At 45.0% G+C, this 9,888-nt stretch overlaps 35 non-coding genes across 35 annotated transcripts; all 35 read right to left on the bottom strand.

Annotated features, from left to right (window-relative positions):
• Positions 1-114: 114 nt before the first annotated feature.
• LOC128632044 (5S ribosomal RNA) lies at positions 115-233 on the bottom strand. The gene has a single exon (XR_008395993.1). It is a non-coding gene; the product is annotated as a 5S ribosomal RNA (ribosomal RNA).
• A 168-nt stretch (positions 234-401) lies between these two features.
• Positions 402-520, bottom strand: LOC128632045 (5S ribosomal RNA). Its single transcript, XR_008395994.1, has one exon. It is a non-coding gene; the product is annotated as a 5S ribosomal RNA (ribosomal RNA).
• Positions 521-680: 160 nt separating this feature from the next.
• On the bottom strand, positions 681-799 carry LOC128632046 (5S ribosomal RNA). The gene has a single exon (XR_008395995.1). It is a non-coding gene; the product is annotated as a 5S ribosomal RNA (ribosomal RNA).
• Positions 800-966: 167 nt separating this feature from the next.
• LOC128632047 (5S ribosomal RNA) lies at positions 967-1,085 on the bottom strand. The gene has a single exon (XR_008395996.1). It is a non-coding gene; the product is annotated as a 5S ribosomal RNA (ribosomal RNA).
• A 168-nt stretch (positions 1,086-1,253) lies between these two features.
• On the bottom strand, positions 1,254-1,372 carry LOC128632048 (5S ribosomal RNA). Its single transcript, XR_008395997.1, has one exon. It is a non-coding gene; the product is annotated as a 5S ribosomal RNA (ribosomal RNA).
• Positions 1,373-1,528: 156 nt separating this feature from the next.
• On the bottom strand, positions 1,529-1,647 carry LOC128632049 (5S ribosomal RNA). The gene has a single exon (XR_008395998.1). It is a non-coding gene; the product is annotated as a 5S ribosomal RNA (ribosomal RNA).
• A 168-nt stretch (positions 1,648-1,815) lies between these two features.
• Positions 1,816-1,934, bottom strand: LOC128632050 (5S ribosomal RNA). The gene has a single exon (XR_008395999.1). It is a non-coding gene; the product is annotated as a 5S ribosomal RNA (ribosomal RNA).
• Positions 1,935-2,090: 156 nt separating this feature from the next.
• LOC128632052 (5S ribosomal RNA) lies at positions 2,091-2,209 on the bottom strand. Its single transcript, XR_008396001.1, has one exon. It is a non-coding gene; the product is annotated as a 5S ribosomal RNA (ribosomal RNA).
• Positions 2,210-2,363: 154 nt separating this feature from the next.
• LOC128632053 (5S ribosomal RNA) lies at positions 2,364-2,482 on the bottom strand. Its single transcript, XR_008396002.1, has one exon. It is a non-coding gene; the product is annotated as a 5S ribosomal RNA (ribosomal RNA).
• Positions 2,483-2,642: 160 nt separating this feature from the next.
• On the bottom strand, positions 2,643-2,761 carry LOC128632054 (5S ribosomal RNA). Its single transcript, XR_008396003.1, has one exon. It is a non-coding gene; the product is annotated as a 5S ribosomal RNA (ribosomal RNA).
• Positions 2,762-2,925: 164 nt separating this feature from the next.
• Positions 2,926-3,044, bottom strand: LOC128632055 (5S ribosomal RNA). The gene has a single exon (XR_008396004.1). It is a non-coding gene; the product is annotated as a 5S ribosomal RNA (ribosomal RNA).
• A 160-nt stretch (positions 3,045-3,204) lies between these two features.
• LOC128632056 (5S ribosomal RNA) lies at positions 3,205-3,323 on the bottom strand. The gene has a single exon (XR_008396005.1). It is a non-coding gene; the product is annotated as a 5S ribosomal RNA (ribosomal RNA).
• Positions 3,324-3,491: 168 nt separating this feature from the next.
• LOC128632057 (5S ribosomal RNA) lies at positions 3,492-3,610 on the bottom strand. Its single transcript, XR_008396006.1, has one exon. It is a non-coding gene; the product is annotated as a 5S ribosomal RNA (ribosomal RNA).
• Positions 3,611-3,762: 152 nt separating this feature from the next.
• Positions 3,763-3,881, bottom strand: LOC128632058 (5S ribosomal RNA). The gene has a single exon (XR_008396007.1). It is a non-coding gene; the product is annotated as a 5S ribosomal RNA (ribosomal RNA).
• A 164-nt stretch (positions 3,882-4,045) lies between these two features.
• On the bottom strand, positions 4,046-4,164 carry LOC128632059 (5S ribosomal RNA). The gene has a single exon (XR_008396008.1). It is a non-coding gene; the product is annotated as a 5S ribosomal RNA (ribosomal RNA).
• Positions 4,165-4,336: 172 nt separating this feature from the next.
• On the bottom strand, positions 4,337-4,455 carry LOC128632060 (5S ribosomal RNA). The gene has a single exon (XR_008396009.1). It is a non-coding gene; the product is annotated as a 5S ribosomal RNA (ribosomal RNA).
• A 156-nt stretch (positions 4,456-4,611) lies between these two features.
• On the bottom strand, positions 4,612-4,730 carry LOC128632061 (5S ribosomal RNA). The gene has a single exon (XR_008396010.1). It is a non-coding gene; the product is annotated as a 5S ribosomal RNA (ribosomal RNA).
• A 168-nt stretch (positions 4,731-4,898) lies between these two features.
• Positions 4,899-5,017, bottom strand: LOC128632063 (5S ribosomal RNA). The gene has a single exon (XR_008396012.1). It is a non-coding gene; the product is annotated as a 5S ribosomal RNA (ribosomal RNA).
• Positions 5,018-5,176: 159 nt separating this feature from the next.
• On the bottom strand, positions 5,177-5,295 carry LOC128632064 (5S ribosomal RNA). The gene has a single exon (XR_008396013.1). It is a non-coding gene; the product is annotated as a 5S ribosomal RNA (ribosomal RNA).
• Positions 5,296-5,463: 168 nt separating this feature from the next.
• Positions 5,464-5,582, bottom strand: LOC128632065 (5S ribosomal RNA). Its single transcript, XR_008396014.1, has one exon. It is a non-coding gene; the product is annotated as a 5S ribosomal RNA (ribosomal RNA).
• Positions 5,583-5,748: 166 nt separating this feature from the next.
• LOC128632066 (5S ribosomal RNA) lies at positions 5,749-5,867 on the bottom strand. The gene has a single exon (XR_008396015.1). It is a non-coding gene; the product is annotated as a 5S ribosomal RNA (ribosomal RNA).
• Positions 5,868-6,023: 156 nt separating this feature from the next.
• On the bottom strand, positions 6,024-6,142 carry LOC128632067 (5S ribosomal RNA). The gene has a single exon (XR_008396016.1). It is a non-coding gene; the product is annotated as a 5S ribosomal RNA (ribosomal RNA).
• A 164-nt stretch (positions 6,143-6,306) lies between these two features.
• On the bottom strand, positions 6,307-6,425 carry LOC128632068 (5S ribosomal RNA). Its single transcript, XR_008396017.1, has one exon. It is a non-coding gene; the product is annotated as a 5S ribosomal RNA (ribosomal RNA).
• Positions 6,426-6,581: 156 nt separating this feature from the next.
• LOC128632069 (5S ribosomal RNA) lies at positions 6,582-6,700 on the bottom strand. Its single transcript, XR_008396018.1, has one exon. It is a non-coding gene; the product is annotated as a 5S ribosomal RNA (ribosomal RNA).
• A 152-nt stretch (positions 6,701-6,852) lies between these two features.
• LOC128632070 (5S ribosomal RNA) lies at positions 6,853-6,971 on the bottom strand. Its single transcript, XR_008396019.1, has one exon. It is a non-coding gene; the product is annotated as a 5S ribosomal RNA (ribosomal RNA).
• A 164-nt stretch (positions 6,972-7,135) lies between these two features.
• Positions 7,136-7,254, bottom strand: LOC128632071 (5S ribosomal RNA). The gene has a single exon (XR_008396020.1). It is a non-coding gene; the product is annotated as a 5S ribosomal RNA (ribosomal RNA).
• Positions 7,255-7,410: 156 nt separating this feature from the next.
• On the bottom strand, positions 7,411-7,529 carry LOC128632072 (5S ribosomal RNA). The gene has a single exon (XR_008396021.1). It is a non-coding gene; the product is annotated as a 5S ribosomal RNA (ribosomal RNA).
• A 171-nt stretch (positions 7,530-7,700) lies between these two features.
• On the bottom strand, positions 7,701-7,819 carry LOC128632074 (5S ribosomal RNA). Its single transcript, XR_008396023.1, has one exon. It is a non-coding gene; the product is annotated as a 5S ribosomal RNA (ribosomal RNA).
• A 172-nt stretch (positions 7,820-7,991) lies between these two features.
• LOC128632075 (5S ribosomal RNA) lies at positions 7,992-8,110 on the bottom strand. The gene has a single exon (XR_008396024.1). It is a non-coding gene; the product is annotated as a 5S ribosomal RNA (ribosomal RNA).
• Positions 8,111-8,266: 156 nt separating this feature from the next.
• LOC128632076 (5S ribosomal RNA) lies at positions 8,267-8,385 on the bottom strand. The gene has a single exon (XR_008396025.1). It is a non-coding gene; the product is annotated as a 5S ribosomal RNA (ribosomal RNA).
• Positions 8,386-8,553: 168 nt separating this feature from the next.
• LOC128632077 (5S ribosomal RNA) lies at positions 8,554-8,672 on the bottom strand. Its single transcript, XR_008396026.1, has one exon. It is a non-coding gene; the product is annotated as a 5S ribosomal RNA (ribosomal RNA).
• Positions 8,673-8,832: 160 nt separating this feature from the next.
• Positions 8,833-8,951, bottom strand: LOC128632078 (5S ribosomal RNA). The gene has a single exon (XR_008396027.1). It is a non-coding gene; the product is annotated as a 5S ribosomal RNA (ribosomal RNA).
• A 168-nt stretch (positions 8,952-9,119) lies between these two features.
• Positions 9,120-9,238, bottom strand: LOC128632079 (5S ribosomal RNA). The gene has a single exon (XR_008396028.1). It is a non-coding gene; the product is annotated as a 5S ribosomal RNA (ribosomal RNA).
• Positions 9,239-9,394: 156 nt separating this feature from the next.
• Positions 9,395-9,513, bottom strand: LOC128632080 (5S ribosomal RNA). The gene has a single exon (XR_008396029.1). It is a non-coding gene; the product is annotated as a 5S ribosomal RNA (ribosomal RNA).
• A 156-nt stretch (positions 9,514-9,669) lies between these two features.
• Positions 9,670-9,788, bottom strand: LOC128632081 (5S ribosomal RNA). Its single transcript, XR_008396030.1, has one exon. It is a non-coding gene; the product is annotated as a 5S ribosomal RNA (ribosomal RNA).
• Between the last annotated feature and the right edge of the window lie 100 nt (positions 9,789-9,888).

A 9,888-nucleotide genomic window follows, 5' to 3' on the forward strand; every position in this document is an offset into this window, starting at 1 on the left:
AAAGACTGACTGACTGATTGATTGATTGATTGGGTCCCCTTCAAACCTGTGTCCAACCTTTATCCCAAAACAGGATGTTGTGCAGAGGCCATGAAAACACTGATCCAAATAAAAAGCTTACAGCACCTAGTATTCCCATTCAGTCTCCCAACCGAGTACTAACCAGGCCCAACTCTGCTTTGCTTCCGAGTTCAGATGAGATCAGGCTTTTTCAGAGTGGTATGGCCGTAAGCGAAAGCTGACCCCAAATGGGGCCTATTTAAATAGTGTAATCAAAAGACTGACTGACTGACTGACTGACTGACTGATTGATTGATTGGGTCCCCTTCAAACCTGTGTCCAACCTTTATCCCAAAACAGGATGTTGTGCAGAGGCCATGAAAACACTGATCCAAATAAAAAGCTTACAGCACCTAGTATTCCCATTCAGTCTCCCAACCGAGTACTAACCAGGCCCAACTCTGCTTTGCTTCCGAGTTCAGATGAGATCAGGCTTTTTCAGAGTGGTATGGCCGTAAGCGAAAGCTGACCCCAAATGGGGCCTATTTAAATAGTGTAATCAAAAGACTGACTGACTGACTGATTGATTGATTGATTGGGTCCCCTTCAAACCTGTGTCCAACCTTTATCCCAAAACAGGATGTTGTGCAGAGGCCATGAAAACACTGATCCAAATAAAAAGCTTACAGCACCTAGTATTCCCATTCAGTCTCCCAACCGAGTACTAACCAGGCCCAACTCTGCTTTGCTTCCGAGTTCAGATGAGATCAGGCTTTTTCAGAGTGGTATGGCCGTAAGCGAAAGCTGACCCCAAATGGGGCCTATTTAAATAGTGTAATCAAAAGACTGACTGACTGACTGACTGACTGATGATTGATTGATTGGGTCCCCTTCAAACCTGTGTCCAACCTTTATCCCAAAACAGGATGTTGTGCAGAGGCCATGAAAACACTGATCCAAATAAAAAGCTTACAGCACCTAGTATTCCCATTCAGTCTCCCAACCGAGTACTAACCAGGCCCAACTCTGCTTTGCTTCCGAGTTCAGATGAGATCAGGCTTTTTCAGAGTGGTATGGCCGTAAGCGAAAGCTGACCCCAAATGGGGCCTATTTAAATAGTGTAATCAAAAGACTGACTGACTGACTGACTGACTGATTGATTGATTGATTGGGTCCCCTTCAAACCTGTGTCCAACCTTTATCCCAAAACAGGATGTTGTGCAGAGGCCATGAAAACACTGATCCAAATAAAAAGCTTACAGCACCTAGTATTCCCATTCAGTCTCCCAACCGAGTACTAACCAGGCCCAACTCTGCTTTGCTTCCGAGTTCAGATGAGATCAGGCTTTTTCAGAGTGGTATGGCCGTAAGCGAAAGCTGACCCCAAATGGGGCCTATTTAAATAGTGTAATCAAAAGACTGACTGACTGATTGATTGATTGATTGGGTCCCCTTCAAACCTGTGTCCAACCTTTATCCCAAAACAGGATGTTGTGCAGAGGCCATGAAAACACTGATCCAAATAAAAAGCTTACAGCACCTAGTATTCCCATTCAGTCTCCCAACCGAGTACTAACCAGGCCCAACTCTGCTTTGCTTCCGAGTTCAGATGAGATCAGGCTTTTTCAGAGTGGTATGGCCGTAAGCGAAAGCTGACCCCAAATGGGGCCTATTTAAATAGTGTAATCAAAAGACTGACTGACTGACTGACTGACTGACTGATTGATTGATTGGGTCCCCTTCAAACCTGTGTCCAACCTTTATCCCAAAACAGGATGTTGTGCAGAGGCCATGAAAACACTGATCCAAATAAAAAGCTTACAGCACCTAGTATTCCCATTCAGTCTCCCAACCGAGTACTAACCAGGCCCAACTCTGCTTTGCTTCCGAGTTCAGATGAGATCAGGCTTTTTCAGAGTGGTATGGCCGTAAGCGAAAGCTGACCCCAAATGGGGCCTATTTAAATAGTGTAATCAAAAGACTGACTGACTGATTGATTGATTGATTGGGTCCCCTTCAAACCTGTGTCCAACCTTTATCCCAAAACAGGATGTTGTGCAGAGGCCATGAAAACACTGATCCAAATAAAAAGCTTACAGCACCTAGTATTCCCATTCAGTCTCCCAACCGAGTACTAACCAGGCCCAACTCTGCTTTGCTTCCGAGTTCAGATGAGATCAGGCTTTTTCAGAGTGGTATGGCCGTAAGCGAAAGCTGACCCCAAATGGGGCCTATTTAAATAGTGTAATCAAAAGACTGACTGACTGATGATGATTGATTGGGTCCCCTTCAAACCTGTGTCCAACCTTTATCCCAAAACAGGATGTTGTGCAGAGGCCATGAAAACACTGATCCAAATAAAAAGCTTACAGCACCTAGTATTCCCATTCAGTCTCCCAACCGAGTACTAACCAGGCCCAACTCTGCTTTGCTTCCGAGTTCAGATGAGATCAGGCTTTTTCAGAGTGGTATGGCCGTAAGCGAAAGCTGACCCCAAATGGGGCCTATTTAAATAGTGTAATCAAAAGACTGACTGACTGACTGACTGATTGATTGATTGGGTCCCCTTCAAACCTGTGTCCAACCTTTATCCCAAAACAGGATGTTGTGCAGAGGCCATGAAAACACTGATCCAAATAAAAAGCTTACAGCACCTAGTATTCCCATTCAGTCTCCCAACCGAGTACTAACCAGGCCCAACTCTGCTTTGCTTCCGAGTTCAGATGAGATCAGGCTTTTTCAGAGTGGTATGGCCGTAAGCGAAAGCTGACCCCAAATGGGGCCTATTTAAATAGTGTAATCAAAAGACTGACTGACTGACTGACTGACTGATTGATTGATTGGGTCCCCTTCAAACCTGTGTCCAACCTTTATCCCAAAACAGGATGTTGTGCAGAGGCCATGAAAACACTGATCCAAATAAAAAGCTTACAGCACCTAGTATTCCCATTCAGTCTCCCAACCGAGTACTAACCAGGCCCAACTCTGCTTTGCTTCCGAGTTCAGATGAGATCAGGCTTTTTCAGAGTGGTATGGCCGTAAGCGAAAGCTGACCCCAAATGGGGCCTATTTAAATAGTGTAATCAAAAGACTGACTGACTGACTGATTGATTGATTGATTGGGTCCCCTTCAAACCTGTGTCCAACCTTTATCCCAAAACAGGATGTTGTGCAGAGGCCATGAAAACACTGATCCAAATAAAAAGCTTACAGCACCTAGTATTCCCATTCAGTCTCCCAACCGAGTACTAACCAGGCCCAACTCTGCTTTGCTTCCGAGTTCAGATGAGATCAGGCTTTTTCAGAGTGGTATGGCCGTAAGCGAAAGCTGACCCCAAATGGGGCCTATTTAAATAGTGTAATCAAAAGACTGACTGACTGACTGACTGACTGACTGATTGATTGATTGGGTCCCCTTCAAACCTGTGTCCAACCTTTATCCCAAAACAGGATGTTGTGCAGAGGCCATGAAAACACTGATCCAAATAAAAAGCTTACAGCACCTAGTATTCCCATTCAGTCTCCCAACCGAGTACTAACCAGGCCCAACTCTGCTTTGCTTCCGAGTTCAGATGAGATCAGGCTTTTTCAGAGTGGTATGGCCGTAAGCGAAAGCTGACCCCAAATGGGGCCTATTTAAATAGTGTAATCAAAAGACTGACTGACTGATTGATTGATTGGGTCCCCTTCAAACCTGTGTCCAACCTTTATCCCAAAACAGGATGTTGTGCAGAGGCCATGAAAACACTGATCCAAATAAAAAGCTTACAGCACCTAGTATTCCCATTCAGTCTCCCAACCGAGTACTAACCAGGCCCAACTCTGCTTTGCTTCCGAGTTCAGATGAGATCAGGCTTTTTCAGAGTGGTATGGCCGTAAGCGAAAGCTGACCCCAAATGGGGCCTATTTAAATAGTGTAATCAAAAGACTGACTGACTGACTGACTGACTGATTGATTGATTGGGTCCCCTTCAAACCTGTGTCCAACCTTTATCCCAAAACAGGATGTTGTGCAGAGGCCATGAAAACACTGATCCAAATAAAAAGCTTACAGCACCTAGTATTCCCATTCAGTCTCCCAACCGAGTACTAACCAGGCCCAACTCTGCTTTGCTTCCGAGTTCAGATGAGATCAGGCTTTTTCAGAGTGGTATGGCCGTAAGCGAAAGCTGACCCCAAATGGGGCCTATTTAAATAGTGTAATCAAAAGACTGACTGACTGACTGACTGACTGACTGATTGATTGATTGATTGGGTCCCCTTCAAACCTGTGTCCAACCTTTATCCCAAAACAGGATGTTGTGCAGAGGCCATGAAAACACTGATCCAAATAAAAAGCTTACAGCACCTAGTATTCCCATTCAGTCTCCCAACCGAGTACTAACCAGGCCCAACTCTGCTTTGCTTCCGAGTTCAGATGAGATCAGGCTTTTTCAGAGTGGTATGGCCGTAAGCGAAAGCTGACCCCAAATGGGGCCTATTTAAATAGTGTAATCAAAAGACTGACTGACTGATTGATTGATTGATTGGGTCCCCTTCAAACCTGTGTCCAACCTTTATCCCAAAACAGGATGTTGTGCAGAGGCCATGAAAACACTGATCCAAATAAAAAGCTTACAGCACCTAGTATTCCCATTCAGTCTCCCAACCGAGTACTAACCAGGCCCAACTCTGCTTTGCTTCCGAGTTCAGATGAGATCAGGCTTTTTCAGAGTGGTATGGCCGTAAGCGAAAGCTGACCCCAAATGGGGCCTATTTAAATAGTGTAATCAAAAGACTGACTGACTGACTGACTGACTGACTGATTGATTGATTGGGTCCCCTTCAAACCTGTGTCCAACCTTTATCCCAAAACAGGATGTTGTGCAGAGGCCATGAAAACACTGATCCAAATAAAAAGCTTACAGCACCTAGTATTCCCATTCAGTCTCCCAACCGAGTACTAACCAGGCCCAACTCTGCTTTGCTTCCGAGTTCAGATGAGATCAGGCTTTTTCAGAGTGGTATGGCCGTAAGCGAAAGCTGACCCCAAATGGGGCCTATTTAAATAGTGTAATCAAAAGACTGACTGACTGATGATTGATTGATTGATTGGGTCCCCTTCAAACCTGTGTCCAACCTTTATCCCAAAACAGGATGTTGTGCAGAGGCCATGAAAACACTGATCCAAATAAAAAGCTTACAGCACCTAGTATTCCCATTCAGTCTCCCAACCGAGTACTAACCAGGCCCAACTCTGCTTTGCTTCCGAGTTCAGATGAGATCAGGCTTTTTCAGAGTGGTATGGCCGTAAGCGAAAGCTGACCCCAAATGGGGCCTATTTAAATAGTGTAATCAAAAGACTGACTGACTGACTGACTGACTGACTGATTGATTGATTGGGTCCCCTTCAAACCTGTGTCCAACCTTTATCCCAAAACAGGATGTTGTGCAGAGGCCATGAAAACACTGATCCAAATAAAAAGCTTACAGCACCTAGTATTCCCATTCAGTCTCCCAACCGAGTACTAACCAGGCCCAACTCTGCTTTGCTTCCGAGTTCAGATGAGATCAGGCTTTTTCAGAGTGGTATGGCCGTAAGCGAAAGCTGACCCCAAATGGGGCCTATTTAAATAGTGTAATCAAAAGACTGACTGACTGACTGACTGATTGATGATGATTGATTGGGTCCCCTTCAAACCTGTGTCCAACCTTTATCCCAAAACAGGATGTTGTGCAGAGGCCATGAAAACACTGATCCAAATAAAAAGCTTACAGCACCTAGTATTCCCATTCAGTCTCCCAACCGAGTACTAACCAGGCCCAACTCTGCTTTGCTTCCGAGTTCAGATGAGATCAGGCTTTTTCAGAGTGGTATGGCCGTAAGCGAAAGCTGACCCCAAATGGGGCCTATTTAAATAGTGTAATCAAAAGACTGACTGACTGATTGATTGATTGATTGGGTCCCCTTCAAACCTGTGTCCAACCTTTATCCCAAAACAGGATGTTGTGCAGAGGCCATGAAAACACTGATCCAAATAAAAAGCTTACAGCACCTAGTATTCCCATTCAGTCTCCCAACCGAGTACTAACCAGGCCCAACTCTGCTTTGCTTCCGAGTTCAGATGAGATCAGGCTTTTTCAGAGTGGTATGGCCGTAAGCGAAAGCTGACCCCAAATGGGGCCTATTTAAATAGTGTAATCAAAAGACTGACTGACTGACTGACTGACTGATTGATTGATTGGGTCCCCTTCAAACCTGTGTCCAACCTTTATCCCAAAACAGGATGTTGTGCAGAGGCCATGAAAACACTGATCCAAATAAAAAGCTTACAGCACCTAGTATTCCCATTCAGTCTCCCAACCGAGTACTAACCAGGCCCAACTCTGCTTTGCTTCCGAGTTCAGATGAGATCAGGCTTTTTCAGAGTGGTATGGCCGTAAGCGAAAGCTGACCCCAAATGGGGCCTATTTAAATAGTGTAATCAAAAGACTGACTGACTGATTGATTGATTGATTGGGTCCCCTTCAAACCTGTGTCCAACCTTTATCCCAAAACAGGATGTTGTGCAGAGGCCATGAAAACACTGATCCAAATAAAAAGCTTACAGCACCTAGTATTCCCATTCAGTCTCCCAACCGAGTACTAACCAGGCCCAACTCTGCTTTGCTTCCGAGTTCAGATGAGATCAGGCTTTTTCAGAGTGGTATGGCCGTAAGCGAAAGCTGACCCCAAATGGGGCCTATTTAAATAGTGTAATCAAAAGACTGACTGACTGATTGATTGATTGGGTCCCCTTCAAACCTGTGTCCAACCTTTATCCCAAAACAGGATGTTGTGCAGAGGCCATGAAAACACTGATCCAAATAAAAAGCTTACAGCACCTAGTATTCCCATTCAGTCTCCCAACCGAGTACTAACCAGGCCCAACTCTGCTTTGCTTCCGAGTTCAGATGAGATCAGGCTTTTTCAGAGTGGTATGGCCGTAAGCGAAAGCTGACCCCAAATGGGGCCTATTTAAATAGTGTAATCAAAAGACTGACTGACTGACTGACTGACTGATTGATTGATTGGGTCCCCTTCAAACCTGTGTCCAACCTTTATCCCAAAACAGGATGTTGTGCAGAGGCCATGAAAACACTGATCCAAATAAAAAGCTTACAGCACCTAGTATTCCCATTCAGTCTCCCAACCGAGTACTAACCAGGCCCAACTCTGCTTTGCTTCCGAGTTCAGATGAGATCAGGCTTTTTCAGAGTGGTATGGCCGTAAGCGAAAGCTGACCCCAAATGGGGCCTATTTAAATAGTGTAATCAAAAGACTGACTGACTGATTGATTGATTGATTGGGTCCCCTTCAAACCTGTGTCCAACCTTTATCCCAAAACAGGATGTTGTGCAGAGGCCATGAAAACACTGATCCAAATAAAAAGCTTACAGCACCTAGTATTCCCATTCAGTCTCCCAACCGAGTACTAACCAGGCCCAACTCTGCTTTGCTTCCGAGTTCAGATGAGATCAGGCTTTTTCAGAGTGGTATGGCCGTAAGCGAAAGCTGACCCCAAATGGGGCCTATTTAAATAGTGTAATCAAAAGACTGACTGACTGACTGACTGACTGATGACTGATTGATTGATTGGGTCCCCTTCAAACCTGTGTCCAACCTTTATCCCAAAACAGGATGTTGTGCAGAGGCCATGAAAACACTGATCCAAATAAAAAGCTTACAGCACCTAGTATTCCCATTCAGTCTCCCAACCGAGTACTAACCAGGCCCAACTCTGCTTTGCTTCCGAGTTCAGATGAGATCAGGCTTTTTCAGAGTGGTATGGCCGTAAGCGAAAGCTGACCCCAAATGGGGCCTATTTAAATAGTGTAATCAAAAGACTGACTGACTGACTGACTGACTGATTGATTGATTGATTGATTGGGTCCCCTTCAAACCTGTGTCCAACCTTTATCCCAAAACAGGATGTTGTGCAGAGGCCATGAAAACACTGATCCAAATAAAAAGCTTACAGCACCTAGTATTCCCATTCAGTCTCCCAACCGAGTACTAACCAGGCCCAACTCTGCTTTGCTTCCGAGTTCAGATGAGATCAGGCTTTTTCAGAGTGGTATGGCCGTAAGCGAAAGCTGACCCCAAATGGGGCCTATTTAAATAGTGTAATCAAAAGACTGACTGACTGATTGATTGATTGATTGGGTCCCCTTCAAACCTGTGTCCAACCTTTATCCCAAAACAGGATGTTGTGCAGAGGCCATGAAAACACTGATCCAAATAAAAAGCTTACAGCACCTAGTATTCCCATTCAGTCTCCCAACCGAGTACTAACCAGGCCCAACTCTGCTTTGCTTCCGAGTTCAGATGAGATCAGGCTTTTTCAGAGTGGTATGGCCGTAAGCGAAAGCTGACCCCAAATGGGGCCTATTTAAATAGTGTAATCAAAAGACTGACTGACTGACTGACTGACTGACTGATTGATTGATTGGGTCCCCTTCAAACCTGTGTCCAACCTTTATCCCAAAACAGGATGTTGTGCAGAGGCCATGAAAACACTGATCCAAATAAAAAGCTTACAGCACCTAGTATTCCCATTCAGTCTCCCAACCGAGTACTAACCAGGCCCAACTCTGCTTTGCTTCCGAGTTCAGATGAGATCAGGCTTTTTCAGAGTGGTATGGCCGTAAGCGAAAGCTGACCCCAAATGGGGCCTATTTAAATAGTGTAATCAAAAGACTGACTGACTGACTGATTGATTGATTGATTGGGTCCCCTTCAAACCTGTGTCCAACCTTTATCCCAAAACAGGATGTTGTGCAGAGGCCATGAAAACACTGATCCAAATAAAAAGCTTACAGCACCTAGTATTCCCATTCAGTCTCCCAACCGAGTACTAACCAGGCCCAACTCTGCTTTGCTTCCGAGTTCAGATGAGATCAGGCTTTTTCAGAGTGGTATGGCCGTAAGCGAAAGCTGACCCCAAATGGGGCCTATTTAAATAGTGTAATCAAAAGACTGACTGACTGACTGACTGACTGACTGATTGATTGATTGGGTCCCCTTCAAACCTGTGTCCAACCTTTATCCCAAAACAGGATGTTGTGCAGAGGCCATGAAAACACTGATCCAAATAAAAAGCTTACAGCACCTAGTATTCCCATTCAGTCTCCCAACCGAGTACTAACCAGGCCCAACTCTGCTTTGCTTCCGAGTTCAGATGAGATCAGGCTTTTTCAGAGTGGTATGGCCGTAAGCGAAAGCTGACCCCAAATGGGGCCTATTTAAATAGTGTAATCAAAAGACTGACTGACTGATTGATTGATTGATTGGGTCCCCTTCAAACCTGTGTCCAACCTTTATCCCAAAACAGGATGTTGTGCAGAGGCCATGAAAACACTGATCCAAATAAAAAGCTTACAGCACCTAGTATTCCCATTCAGTCTCCCAACCGAGTACTAACCAGGCCCAACTCTGCTTTGCTTCCGAGTTCAGATGAGATCAGGCTTTTTCAGAGTGGTATGGCCGTAAGCGAAAGCTGACCCCAAATGGGGCCTATTTAAATAGTGTAATCAAAAGACTGACTGACTGACTTGATTGATTGATTGGTCCCCTTCAAACCTGTGTCCAACCTTTATCCCAAAACAGGATGTTGTGCAGAGGCCATGAAAACACTGATCCAAATAAAAAGCTTACAGCACCTAGTATTCCCATTCAGTCTCCCAACCGAGTACTAACCAGGCCCAACTCTGCTTTGCTTCCGAGTTCAGATGAGATCAGGCTTTTTCAGAGTGGTATGGCCGTAAGCGAAAGCTGACCCCAAATGGGGCCTATTTAAATAGTGTAATCAAAAGACTGACTGACTGACTGACTGATTGATTGATTGGGTCCCCTTCAAACCTGTGTCC

This window comes from Ictalurus punctatus, unplaced genomic scaffold (genome assembly GCF_001660625.3).
Source record: "Ictalurus punctatus breed USDA103 unplaced genomic scaffold, Coco_2.0 tig00007355, whole genome shotgun sequence".
NCBI lineage: Eukaryota > Metazoa > Chordata > Actinopteri > Siluriformes > Ictaluridae > Ictalurus > Ictalurus punctatus.